Source organism: Leguminivora glycinivorella, chromosome 1 (assembly GCF_023078275.1).
Source record: "Leguminivora glycinivorella isolate SPB_JAAS2020 chromosome 1, LegGlyc_1.1, whole genome shotgun sequence".
Taxonomy (NCBI): Eukaryota; Metazoa; Arthropoda; class Insecta; order Lepidoptera; family Tortricidae; genus Leguminivora; species Leguminivora glycinivorella.
The window spans coordinates 28,448,322-28,462,136 of record NC_062971.1 but is presented as its reverse complement, the minus strand read 5'-3'; the positions used below and the strand labels follow the sequence as shown (position 1 = coordinate 28,462,136).

Sequence of the window (13,815 nt, the reverse complement as noted above, 5' to 3'; positions counted from 1 at the left end):
AACTTCAGTTTGTAAACTTATTTCTTGGACAAATTAACTCATGATAATTATTACCGCCACCTACGCAGTGCGCATAGATTGATGATGATGATGATTTTATCCTGTAGAGCTCTCAGGAAGGATTTCCACTGTTCCCGGTCCGACGCGGCCTCATAGATTAGTTAGAAATATTTCACGAAACAACGAAACACGATCTGCTTGTACGACCTACTTATAGGTACCTACCTACATCTATAATGCAGCTGTTAACCACGTATCTTAGTTAGTACGATGAATTTTATTTACAACACACCCTCATTTATGTACTTACCTATTTTTCTTCTCAATATTTTTTTAACCCTTGACGCAAAAACGACGGGGTGTTATAAGTTTGACGTGTCTGTCTGTATGTGTGTCTGTCTGTGGCATCGTAGCTCCCGAACGGATGAATCGATTTAGATTTCTTTTTTTTGTTTGAAAGCTGAGTTAGTTGGGAGTGTTCAATAGCCATGTTTCATGAAAATCGGTCCACTATGTCAGAGGTTTTTTCAAATTTTTAATTTTGTGGTTAAGTTATTAAATGCAACCCTCCAAAGTTTCATATCGCTAACCAAATACGACTGCACTTGCCATAATTACCTGTCGTGAAAAACAAAACATTCGATAGCTTATGAGAGTTATGGCATATATATATAAATGTCTCAGAGAATTTCCCACAGTTACTCGAAACTTGAAAATTAAAAGTGTAAGTTAGAAAAGTTGTCTCCATAATTTAGTAAAAATATGACTACTTTTGTATGACAAACAGACAGTCCTCGATCGTCCTCGTCCCTTTGCGTCTTAAGTCAGTTGTTCGAGTTCATTAACGTAATCCCAATAGGTAGGTTGGTAGGGGAGGCAAAGGGCGGTTGAAACAGAGACAAGTTCAAACAACAAAGCTTATTTCGTGGTACCTATTCAAAATCGTTTTGAGGCAAACACTTGTGGGGACAGCGGACCAGTGGACGAGAGCAGTTACACATTTTTTTTTCAGCTCAATAACAGACCAGCGTTTCAAATTATGTGCAATTCCGTAAATTCAAATTCTGATTCAGATTGTGTAAGACCGGCCTAAGTGTGATGAAATATAATTATAGAAATGTAGGTATCACTTGTCTGATTGAATTTTATTGTAAATCAAAAGGGTGTGCGGTACTGCGAATTCTAAGTTTGTTCGAAAAGCAAGTTCTAAGTTAAGTTTGGGACGAACTACGACTAATACTACTTAGTGAAGACAGTACAGGAGGGGCCAATTCTCCGTACAAACGCTCTGGACTATTTCCTTCCTGGTTTTTGATGATTTTTTCAACACATATTATTTTTATTTTTAACCCCCGACGCAAAAGCAACGGGTTGTTATAAGTTTGACGTGTCTGTCTGTCTGTTTGTCTGTCTGTGTGTGTGTCTGTCTGTGGCATCGTAGCTCCCGAACGGATTAACCGATTTCGATTTAGTTTTTTTTGTTTGAAAGCTAAGTTATCTGTTTCGAACAGTTTTGATTTTTTTGATATTCTTATGTTTAAAGACCCTGGAGCCCATCAAAAATTTCCAAAAACGGCGTTATTGACTAAGGCGTAAAAAAATGTGTGGCTGTGGTATTCAAAATTCGTGACAATTAGCCAAAAAACTAAACGGTCTGACACAGATTATTTCATTGTTTTTCAGATTCTCAAATTTCGTTACGATTGATTAAGTTTTGAAGGAGGAAACAGTTAAGAGCGGAACCTCGATTTCAAAGATTTTTTCGCAATATCTTTTAACTGAGTTGTTCTTAATGGATAATTTTTTTTCGATAAATCTCTAGTTATTAACACTAGTATATTAAACTAGAATTCCTAAATTGAAAGGGGGGGCTCCTTTCCATTTTAGTATTTTCGCTCCTGTAGCGTCTTAATTTCCAATAATAGTACATTACTACAGAGGCCGGGACAAAGGTATGTATAGTGCTTTTCTCAAACATGGTATGAAATAAATAAAGTCTACTGAAAATAGTAACTTTGGATGGCTGTATCTCCTAAACGGTGCGTCGTAGCGCAAAAATAATCGAGTATACGCTTATAAAATTTTTTTTTGTATGAAAACGCACCCAAAATCAAATATTGTCTAGGGCCCGTACCAGTTGCAGTCGGCACGTCTATAAAGCCCCTTATAGTTTTTTTTTAATTGGCTAAATACCTGGATGTTATGTCACAATTATCTGTGTTTGGAAATTAAAAAAGAAGACTTTGCCGGCCTTGGCCTGCAAGGTTTGTATGAAATTCCATTATCTATCAATCGTCCTAGCCGCACCTGCAACGTCATACTTCGCTGCCAATTATAAGGCACATAACATCAATATTTCATACCATGTTTGAGAAAATATTATTACTGACCTACGAGGCAATATTAATTAATCATCGTCAATATTCATAAAGTAACTGACTACAATTCCCTTAAGGCCATAAGGCTATTCAAATATTCGAATGCCGACTCACCCTTTGTCAATTCGTGGAACACCTGAAGCAATACTGGGATTGACTTAATTACTCTTCAGCTAGCATAAAGGTATGTTGGTGTGCCATATTTGGAGATTCAAATTAATTTCAAATTAGTCAAGTGCTTACAGAGATAAGGAAGTTGGTATCCGTATAGGTATATGGTAAGTAATAGTGCTGACAGCTGTAGCACATTAGTAAAATAGGTCAACTGTGTGCATTTCAAGGTCATGCTTCTAATTAAATAATAAAAATCTCGACAAAGAAGGACAAGTTCAGTGAGTACCTAGACTTGGCTTTCGAGATAACCACCATGTGGGATGTTGATTCGACAGTCATTATCCCGATAGTCGTTTCAGCGAACGGTCCCATAGCGAAGAGTCTCTCGACCAACATCTCGAGAGACTCTCGCTAGGTGGCTGGATCAAGGGTCGGATGCAGAAGGCGGTGATCTTGGACACAGCGTGGATACATAGTTCGACGGCTCCTCTCTCTGCAGCCCTAACCACCGGCAGCTTGGGCCAAGCCCAGCTCCCGCTGCTGGCGGCACTCTAGGTTAAGTTTTTTATAATGTGTTTATATCTTTTGTATTGTTTTGTAAGTGTTTTTATATTCTGTTTTATACACATATTGTAAAAAACGTGAAGCCCTAGCCTAGAAAGCAATACAGAGAAAATCTCGACAAATATGACTGAGGAGCGTGTAATTTATGCCATGTGGTGTCCAGTGTACAACATTTTGAGAAATTGTTGAGGAGAACATCCGTTCCTACAACTTATTTTTAGCAAATCCAGTTAAACTGTAGACCTAGTAGCTGTAGACAATTACAACAAGTTCATAGCCATAGTTGAACCGTATTTATTTTTACCGTATTGTATTTAATCAAGAATAAACTAACTTATTTCTGATTAAATTACTTATTATGATTACAATGGTAATACGATTAGCTTGTCACCTGCCAACATTTTTTGTCAGATGCGGTGGGTTTTAATTGGCATCGTGATATGCTGGGCCGGGTGTGTCCAAGGACGCTGCCCCAGTTCTGCAGTGGCATCGTTTCCTCTTGTTCTGGAGTACGCAGTGTGGAGGGGATGGCATCAGGCCATTATCTACACGCCGGAGCCGGATCGCGGTGAGTTCACTTTTTTTATACCACGTCGGTGGCAAACAGGTATACGGTCCGCCTGATGGAAAGCGGTCACCGTAACCTATGGACGCCTGCAACTCAAGGGGTGTCACATGCGCGTTGCCGACCCATTAGAAACTTGTACACTTCTTTTTTGAAGATTCCCATACTGTAGTTTATCGGGAATACCTCGGCAGGGAGCTCATTCCACAGCCGGAGCGTCCGTGGGAGGAAATTCCTCTGAAACCGCACGGTACGCGACCATTTAGGTTGCAAGGTGTGTGGATGAGCGCCCTGTCGATGGCGAGCGGTGCGACGATGAAAAGTGGACGTTGGCATCATGTCAAACAGTTCCTCAGAACACAACCCATTGAACAGGCGATAGAACATACATAAGGAGGCGAAATTTCTCCTTAGACTTAAGGGTTCAATACCACCTGTAAGTTTGGAATCGTCGACAATTCACACAGCGCGTCTCTGGACCGAGTCAAAGGGTGCAAGCTGGTATCACTTCACATATTTTATATTATAATCACCATTTCGCTGGCTCGGCGTCGAAGGGCGCTGTCCCAGTCTGCATTCGTCTCGTTTCCTCTTGTTCTGGAGTACGCGGTATGGAGGAGATGGCATTAGGCTAGTATCTACACGCCGGAGCTGGACCGCGGTGAGTTCACTTAACATTTATAATCACCATTACGCTGGCCCGGGTGTGTCCAAGGGCGCTGCCCCAGTTTTTCACTCGCATCGTTCCCTCTTTTCCTTTAGTACGCAGTGTGGAGGGGATGGCATCAGGCCATTATCTACGCGCCGGAGTCGGATCGCGGTGAGTTCACTTTACATCATAATCATTAGCACAGATTAATAATAAGTTACAATACTAACGTAACAGATACTTCACTTCCCCGCAAACGACAAATACCTACGCTTTATTTACCTAAATTTTTTTGCGGTCAAGAAAAATGAACTTAACGGCTTTGACTCAAAGGAGCGTTTCAAGCGCACAACGCGCGACGACTGCTGCCGGTGTGATAATAATACGTTAGGGTCGCCGCGCCGGTCGGTCGGTAATATTTTATGATTTACTTTTATAAAATAGTCATTTACTTTTTACCTTCCCTAAACTTTAGGTAGGTAGGTATACATCACCTATTTTAAGTACAGTCACGTGCCTATAGGTAAATATTTATAGAATAGAATCTGTTCGGAAAGTCAAGAGTCGTGAAATGTATGGGGTCCAATACATTCCACGACTCTTGACTTTCCGAACTGTTTCTAGCATAGGTAAATATACTTAATTATAAATTTAACTTTTTGAAATTAGCAAAGTAAGAATCAGAATAATCTGCAATGTATTTTAATCATAGGTATTCTTTGTATTTATGTGTAGGCTTGGAAGTAATATGCAGATTGTTTATACAGTTACTTTTTACGTACAAGTACATATATTTTTATTCAAATTAATAAGTACCGATTTGTATACATATACGTGAACGTACTTTGTATTCACACCAATGCAAGCTCTGTCTACCCCGCAAGGGATATAGGCGTGATTATATGTATGTTTTCACTAATATCCACCGTTACCTATATTATAAAACAGAAACAAAAAAGATCACTAGTACTAATAAATTACTAAGTAATACTCAGAAAAGCAATACGTGCCGCGCGACTACACAGGCGGGCGTTTCGCGGCCCTCCCTCTGCCACTGGTTACGCCGGCGGAACGGCTAGCGTGATAGGTACTTAACGAGCGACCGCGAGCGAGTGACGGGGGCCTGTCATTAGACTGTAACTTCTGGGCCCGTTTTTCGAAAGGTACAAGCCTTGTATTACAAGTGCGCGAACTGTCAAATCGTATGGATTGTCATGGAAACACACTTGTAATACAAGACTTGTAGCTTTCGAGAAACGGGCCCCAGGATGTGACGACAATATTTCAACAATTTTTTTTTAGATTTCTAACAAAAAATGCAAAATTCGTAACTCGAAAACTACAAAAAATCAGCTAATATACATACATACATACAATCACGCCTGTATCCCATGAAGGGGTAGGCAGAGCACATGAAACTACTCAAGTTTCAGTGCCACTCTTGGCAAAAAAGGGGTCGATAGAAAACGAAAGTGTGAAAGTGTGAGCTAATATACATGGGGTATATACTTGCTGATAGCCCATGATGTGAGGAATCTAAAAAAAAGTCTTGACGTCAAGGTTTGGACCACCCTGTATATTCAGTATGGTATGCTTTATGAGATTGTACAGAATGACATAAGGTTATTTATTAGATCCTGTTTAAAACCTTCAGTATATTTTTTTTCGGTCTATATTTATAATGTTGTGGTGTTCAGTGTTTTTTTTCCATTACGAAACAATAGTGTTCCGGACCTTTACTTACTCACCGACAGGAACACAACACTATGAGTAGGGTCTAGTGCTATTTGGCTGCGGTCTTCTGTAAGGCGGAGGTACTACCCCAGTTGGGCTCTGCTCTAGATTCGAGCGAGACAATATCCGCTGTGCTGTGCCCTACCACACAAAGCGGAATATCATTCGCTATGCCCTACCTCCTATTACACAAAGCGGAATATCATTCGCTATGCCCTACCTCCTATTAATTTATACTTAATAAGGGTCCCCGTCCCCCCACATCTAGCGTCTCGCGAGCGTAGCGTCGGGCCAACTGTACGGAAAAGAACGCTGCGTCGACGTCGCGCCGACGCGGCGTCAGGCTTTTCCATACAGTTGGCCCGACGCTACGCTCGCTAGACGCTTGATGTGGGGGGACCCTAACACGTTACCTACGTGTGTTAATTATGATACTTTCATAAAATGTACCTAAGGGGCACACCGAGCGGATGATCTTTGCCCATGCTGTGGGATGAACGCACAGCACAGCTTTCCGTTATTAGAACTGGGTTTTAATAAAAAATGGGACGAATCTGTATGTATATATTCAACCTTTTTAGGGTTCCGTAGTCAACTAGGAACCCTTATAGTTTCGCCATGTCTGTCTGTCCGTCCGTCCGTCCGTCCGTCCGTCCGTCCGTCCGTCCGTCCGTCCGTCCGCGGATAATCTCAGTAACCGTTAGCACTAGAAAGCTGAAATTTGGTATCAATATGTATATGAATCACGCCGACAAAGTGCAAAAATAAAAAATGGAAAAAAATGTTTTATTAGGGTACCCCCCCTACATGTAAAGTGGGGACTGAAATTTTTTTTCATTCCAACCCTAACGTGTGATATATTGTTGGATAGGTATTTAAAAATGAATAAGGGTTTGCTAAGATCGTTTTTTGATAATATTTTTATTTTCGGAAATAATCGCTCCTAAAGGAAAAAAAAGTGCGTCCCCCCCCCTCTAACTTTTGAACCATATGTTTAAAAAATATGAAAAAAATCACAAAAGTAGAACTTTCTAAAGACTTTCTAGGAAAATTGTTTTGAACTTGATAGGTTCAGTAGTTTTTGAGAAAAAAACGGAAAACTACGGAACCCTACACTGAGCGTGGCCCGACACGCTCTTGGCCGGTTTTTTGTTTTCAGAACGGTTGAGAAAGTTATCAAATGACAAACTTTAAAAAAAAACAACCGAATTGATAACCTCCTCCCTATGAAACATGGATATCGTATTTTTAAAATAAAGGAAAAATGGAAAAATTCACACCTCCGGCAGGACTCGAACCTGCGACCTCTGGCCTTGCCGGGGCCATCTCGCTTCCAACTGCGCCACGGATGCCAAAAAAAAAACAAAACATGGATATCGGTTAAAAACTGGACGCCTGTCTAATAAAATGAATACCAATTTTATTTTGACAGAGCGCGACTCGCCCCCATTAGATTAAAGCGACATCTAAGGTTCCTCAAGGGTAGAACCGCCTGGTATTGTACTTCTTCATTCAAGTTAGTAGGTAGGGCATAGCGAATGATATTCCGCTTTGTGTGGTAGGGCACAGCACAGCGGATATCGTCTCGCTCGAATCTAGAGCAGAGCCCAACTGGGGTAGTACCTCCGCCTTACAGAAGACCGCAGCCAAATAGCACTAGACCCTACTCATAGTGTTGTGTTCCTGCCGGTGAGTAAGGCTGCCAGAGCTCAACGAGGGTGCGGTGTGCTGATGACGGGAGGACTTACGGAACTAACTTGTTCCGTCTATTGTCCTTTGAGTCGTTCAACTCCTTTTTGCTGTGTACTTAACACGGCAAAAGGGAATGTACAAGTTTTTAATGGGGTGGCAACGCGCATGTGACACTGTTTGAGTTGCAGGCGTCCATAGGTTACGGTGACCGCTTTACATCAGGCGGGCCGTATGCTTGTTTGCCACCGACGTAGTATAAAAAAAAAAAAAGTTCATTAGATCAGTGGAAACATTCCGCGCGAGAGAGAGGCTTTATCTGAGAAAAACCACTTGAGGGTGGAATCAGGCAGGGATTGCGTAAATAGGTAAAGCTTTTATGAATATTTACAGGCATTACGGTACGACCGTTTCATTCCGATATCGTAAACGGATTTTGTTTGTTTCTGGAGAGGAACGTTCATTTTGAAACCTTACTCCTAATGGTTAAGCTTGAGCTTATTAAGGGACGTCAATTGACACAGATATTAATAAGTTATGAGTATAATAGAAATAGCGGTAATGTTACTTTATAGCTATTCATACATTTGGATATAGACCTTGGAAGTGAGTAGAAAACGATGTGATAGCGATTTTGTGCCGTTTAGCACAAATTGCGCTCTCGCGCCCGTGTCCATACTCGCTACCTACACATTACAGGCACCATCTTGGATTTTTTCTATTGAAATCCTTCCGACATCCGATATCGGATAATGTGAAAACGCACTAATTACAACTTGCTATTTTATAGAACGGAACGGGTAATAAAGTCGATCATCGATCTACCCACACAAAAAGTTAAACAACGTAAATAAATAAACAAAAGCGAAACTTTACCAAACAAATAAGTTAAATATGTAAGTATATTCGGACTTTGGAGACAATTTTACACAGAACGTCGTAGCCCAAAAATAAGCAAAGCTTGCACTGTGGGTAATAAAAAGAAGACTACAATTATGTATACCTCCGTATAAATCACTACATACATACCTATATAAGAGTATGTAGATAACATCCATAATTCAGTACCGATTACTTGTTGTAAATACACAGATCCACTTTAGCGCGTTTTCACATTATTCGATCCGATATCGGATTTCAGAAGAACTTAAAAGGTGTAGATGTCAAAGATTACGGCATATACGAGATATCGGTCTTACATTCGATATCGGATCGGATAATGTGAAAACGCTCCTGCTTCATAGGAATCGTAGGCAAAGTCAATGTCACTTCTTCCTAGACTAAGAGGCCATTAAAGTTGTCTCTCAGTTCCTGCTATAATATAACTGCACTTTCTTACCTGTTTTGATAATTAAAACAATCACTAGCACATTTTTGTCCATTCGCACTTCACATGCAGTTGGTAGACGGACGCGGACTGTTCTGACTATGGATGTGCAACGTTGCACTTCGGAGCACGTTTGTTTATGCTACAGGAGCCTCGACGTGTGTCCCATGTGCCTCCGGCGCTGCATCAGCACGTCCGACCATGCCTCATTCATGAGGAATTAACTTATTTCAAGAATTCCGATAACATTACACGATTGTGCAAGAGATATGCGACTGCCCCGAAACTGCCAGCTTAGAACACGAGCCCGCGACAGTGTAAGATAAACTACCCGTTTTTTTTAAACATAATTAGCAATTACTTTTTAACTTAACTTTTTGACATTTATGGCCAGTTGCTTCAACCACATTTGACACTTAATCGTCAAGCAGCAGACGTCTATGCAACTTCCAATACAATAAAATTTAACGAACGCTATAACGGTGACAGACGGTTGGATGCAACCGGCCCTTAGTAAACTGTGTTGTCGTCAAGTTAAATATGTTTGCGAACGACGAAACGAAACTATCGTGTTGTTTATTGAAATATGAATTCCCTTTGGTGCTAGTTTTCCGGAGTCATTTATGTAAAATTTGCTAATGTACTAATACAAGTCCCAGTTTCGTTGTTAAGGCACTGGTCCCACCGCGAGCTAGTAAGCTATGAGCTATCGGCTATAAAAACGAACAAAAGATAAGCACTCCCGTGCAAATAAAAGAGACACGGCGATATTGATAGCTCACCGCTGGGCGAGTAACTATACACATCGCCGTGTCTCTTTTATTTACGCGGGAGTGATTATCTTTTGTTCGTTTTTACAGCCGATAGCTCAAAGTTTACTAGCTGGTGGTGGGACCAGTGCCTATACATAAGTACGTTGTAATACATATAAACTATGTTTTTATTGAATTCCGTTAACTTTAAGGGTGGGTTCTTTAGATCAAATACAATTAATTTCTAAGAAACTAGCGTCTTAACTCTTACCAAAGAGGATCGAGTATTATAGAGAGTTACTGTCGAAGTAAAATGTGTAATCACAGTGCATAAACTGCCATCTCTTGACACAGGCTTAAAACTTTTGAACCTCAGTTTTGACAATTTGTTCACTATTATTAGCTCGATATGTGTTAAAATGTCAAATATTAATATTAGCGCCATCTAGCTGAGCGTACCCCAAAGGTGTAAATGCCATCTAGCCCACCATACCTTTTTCTGTATGGTACTGAGGTACGTTTTTATCTTAGACTTTATCTGTCTATACGGAGTTATATGTCTTTGCTCTTACGGTTACCGAGTTATAAAAAAAAAAAAGTTACTGAACACGTGTGTACCGCCTTTACCACTTTCTAATGTTATTTGTTTTGACATGTGCCGTCAATCACTTGACACTAACTTGAATGTTATCCTTAAGGGTTTCTCACACTGATGAATTCATTTATTATGTATAAAAACGATGAAAAACTTTTTTTTGCGAATTTAAGCAAAAGTGATATACAGGATGGTTCCTGATAATTGAACCTAACAACGTGACGAATTTAACGAAACACAAAATGGCATTTCTGAGACGCGAAAACGAAAACGAAACGCCGCGAAAGGTAGTCTGGCTCTGTCGCGCCAATACGCAAGGGCGATAGAGATAGATAGCTACGAGCGTTTCGTTTCGTGAGCGTTTGTGCATTCGGCTACGCAAGCTGGATCTGGTAGCAGCCCTCACTGACCCAATAACAAAATACACCATGTCATACCATGTCATGTGTTATACGGCACAGTATAATAAAGAGTACTATCGGACTATGGTTACGGTTAAGAAAGAGGCAGTTTTTTAATTTGGTCGGTTAACTGTACCAGCAATGAAATAGTACATTTCGTTTTAAGTGCCGCTCGTGGCAAAATGTCTCGGGACTCGTGAAGTAATGACATTCTCGCACGTGTGACGAACGACGTTTTTTAATACAGTTGCGAAAAGACACTACTACAACCACTACAACGAAATAAAACGATAAACAATCCGAACTCCCAATTTTCGCATTGACATTGACGTACCTATCTTTGAAGCTTTGAAACTTGCGTTCATATTTTCGATTTTGCTATCCATCCAACACAATTTATTTATTTCATTGTGTGTCATAAAAACATAAACATTTACGATTTGGGACGATTGTTATTAAACAGGTATATATTAGGTTTACATTTAATTTAATTAAGTATTTTATAAATTTTACTTCGCAGATTGCCAGTGGGCCACAGTGCGCCTAATAAAATGTCTGAGCGTGAACGGGATCGCAACGGCAGTCGACGTGGTGGACCGCGTTCACGTACAAATCGGTGTTGGTATTGTCATCCTGGCGCCAAGTATGCAGAGGAATGCTAGCGCGGCGTTGGCTACTCTTATTACAAAGGTATGATGACACGGAAGGAAGGAGATCGGAAATGCCAAGCGATTGTATTGAATACGTATTGAATAATAGTAGATTGTGTCACACGGAAACAAAATGACCTATTTATAGCGAGGGCGTTTATTTAATCCTGGCCCCGTAGCCGAATGGCATTTCTCCGACGCCAAACGAAAGCGATACGCCGCTGGCTCTGTCGCGCCAATACGCAAGCGCGATAGAGATAGATATCTACTAGCGCTTCGTTTTATTTGAGCGTTTGTGCCATCCTGACTATCCTGAGCGTAGTGCAGTAAGTTGCATTAGAGTAATTCCGAAAGTCGTCTAATTACGAAAGTCGCATAAAATCACCATTATTTCCATCATATCAAGATTCCCCTTTCGGAATTACCAGAGCAATTCTGTCATTCGGAATTACCCTAATGCACCTTATTCAAGCGTTAACACCGAAGGTGGAAATATTGTTGCTACCATGTGACACATTATGAAATGATTCTTAGGAATTTTAATAAGTGTTGATTCGAATCATAAGCGAAACAAAATTACAGCGAAATAAAAATGGGGAAAATAATAATAAGGGAAAAGTACTTGCGGGCAAACAAGGCCAATTAACAAAATGGGAAGCGTTTTCGGGCTACTAATATTCGACATTACAATTTTCGACTTTTTGATAGGTAACCGTTTTGAATATGTACCCTTTTAGGGTTCCGTACCAAAAAGGTACAAACAGGAACCCTTATGGTGCGACTCTGTCCGTCTGTCTGTCCGTCTGTCACATTCCTAAATATCTCGAGAACTACTAATGCTATCAACTTGAAATTTGGAATAGTTATGAACATTGTAAACCTCTACAAATAGAAAGTATAATTTTTTTAATTTATGAATTTTAATTGTAGAAAATGGCCAAAATGAATGGGGGGCAAACTGTAAATTTCAAGTTACTAAGTCAAGTGGGATATCGTTAGAAAGAGCGCAAATTGAACGTAAATAAACTATTTTTAAAATTTTTTTGTTGTAGAAAAAAAAAGAATTTTGAAGGAAAATGTAAACAAAAATACCGTTCCCCCCCCCTTATCTCCGAAGTTTACCAACTAAAAATTATGAACATTTTAGGAAACATTGGTTTTATGCTAAATATTACAGGAAAAATATAATTGTGTTTGTATCTTGGAAACTTTTTTTTTAATTCACAAAAAACTTTTCATATTTTTACTTTCAAATTACCCACCCTTGCGAATGTATATCGTACTTCAAATTAATACGAGATGTTACGTAACCTGTCTTCTTTCCAATAAAGTAAAAACTGTTTAAATCGGTTAACATTATACAGAATTATCCCTGAAAACCAACATAGTATACAGGATACAGGTCGCGCAAATTAGTTAGCGAATTCACCGAGAGATGGCGCTATACACAATAATGCTCATTAGTACCTATACTTTTGTCTTCTAGTCAAGTCATTAGAGTTATATGAAAACATGAGATTATTTTAACTAAAGTAAAATTCATAATCCTACGGACTAAATTGACAAATGACTGACAGGTAAAATGATACCAGGAACAGCAAAATTAAAATAGGGAAGGGTATATGTCGATAACAATATATCGACAAGTTGTAAAGTACATACAACAGACAAGTTTAAATCAAGAATAAGTATATGAGTTTCAAATAAGAGGTACACATTTTGGTTTGTTCTATGTATCTTCGAGGTAGTGGATGGATACCATGCATTTTTACCCACTAGTTTTAAAACATAAAAAGGTTTCCGAGCCTGTAGGTAAAAAATAAAATACCATGTCCAACGATAATAAATTATCTGTCACGCTATGGCAAGTATATCATAAATATCTATATAATTTTCGAATAATATTATTGCTGCTTCAAAATAAAAAAAAATATCTCTAATTAGCGGTCTACAGACCTTTTGATCTGTCGAAATCACAGAAAAAGTTGGTATATTGATTAGCCGATCAAATTGCCAATTTCATTGTCCCGTCTGGGTGCACCTTAAATCTACGATGTAATAATAATTTTAATATCGATAAGAACAACACTGGCCAAACTGTGGCAACATTCGTTCACACTTACTTGTCAATTTGGTCCGTAGGATTATGGATTTTACTTTAGGTAGTTTGAAAGAAAGTTTGTACGGGACCCTCGGTGAGCGAGTCCGACTCGCAGTTGGCCGGTTTTTTTTATATTGAATTGTATACAGTTATTGATAAACAAACAATACATTTCAGTTGAGCCAATTTATTTTGAAAATGTTACAGCGCGGATGGTTTTGTTTGAGCCTCGGCTTTTATTCCAACTGCGAGGAAATAAGTAGAAATATATCCTATAAAATTCCTATTAGCTCTTT

General features: G+C 39.5%; 1 protein-coding gene across 1 annotated transcript in view; it reads right to left on the bottom strand.

Moving 5' to 3' along the window:
- Positions 1-9,305, bottom strand: part of LOC125229311 (acyl-CoA Delta-9 desaturase-like) — a 43,264-nt gene extending 33,959 nt beyond the window's left edge. Inside the window, exon 1 of the mRNA XM_048134120.1 lies at positions 9,033-9,305. The gene's annotated coding sequence lies outside the window, so the exon portion shown is untranslated. The remainder of the gene's footprint in view (positions 1-9,032) is intronic.
- Between the last annotated feature and the right edge of the window lie 4,510 nt (positions 9,306-13,815).